The following is a 963-nucleotide window of genomic DNA, read 5'->3' on the forward strand; positions in this document are numbered from 1 at the left end:
TGCAGTATATTTGCGGCATGCAGTATCGAGTTCTATTTGTCAAAAGTTAGATCTCATATCCAATGAGGTAAAAACCGTAATCCCATGGAGTCTCTGGAGCAGTTCCTCTAACCGCTCAGGGCGATCTGTTTCTGGCACAATAATTGTGTTTATTTGATGCGAGTCTAAAACAAGTCAGATTCCACTATCCTTCTTCTCAACCACTCTTGAAGGGCTGTTGTATTCGGATGTTGCTGATTCAATGGCGCCGTCGTCATCATTTCCTGTTATTCTACTAAAAGCCGGCCGCGGTGGTGTAGCGGTTCTAGGCGCTCAGTCGACCGCTACGGTCGGAGGTTCGAATCCTGCCTCGGGCATGGATGTGTGTGATGTCCTTAGGTTAGTTAGGTTTAAGTAGTTCTAAGTTCTAGGGGACTGATGGCCACAGATGTTAAGTCCCATAGTGCTCAGAGCCATTTGAACCATTTTTGAATTCTACTAAAACCCTAACGGGTATGACAATGGAATGACATTGGGTGGAATACGAAAAGGTCTATGTTTCCTCACATTAAATCAGTATTGGTATCCTTTTATTGCCCCTGTTGTAGGCGAAAAGACTTCTACATTATTGTGCAGTGTCAATTCTAACCCTTGTTTATCCGTTGCGTGTACATTCTTTAGTGGTCTTACTTTTGTGTCTATTTCCTCTTAACTTTCACGTAATTGCTCCCTCTCTATCATAAGGTTCCTTACAAGTTTCCTTTTCATGGTGGATATAGTCTTTTCCTGTATGCTGGTTGTTAAACTGTAATTTTAAGCAGCTTGCGGAATTTGTGCCTTTATGGCTTCTTTGTCAAACCTAATACTGATTTTGTCGCATTTTTAATTAACCCCTTCACAGATATATTATCGCCTTTTGAGTAGAGAGAAAGTCATCCCCAACAATTATGTCCGGTGTTAATTTTGGTGAAACAACCTGATTTG

Source organism: Schistocerca gregaria, chromosome 3 (assembly GCF_023897955.1).
Source record: "Schistocerca gregaria isolate iqSchGreg1 chromosome 3, iqSchGreg1.2, whole genome shotgun sequence".
NCBI lineage: Eukaryota > Metazoa > Arthropoda > Insecta > Orthoptera > Acrididae > Schistocerca > Schistocerca gregaria.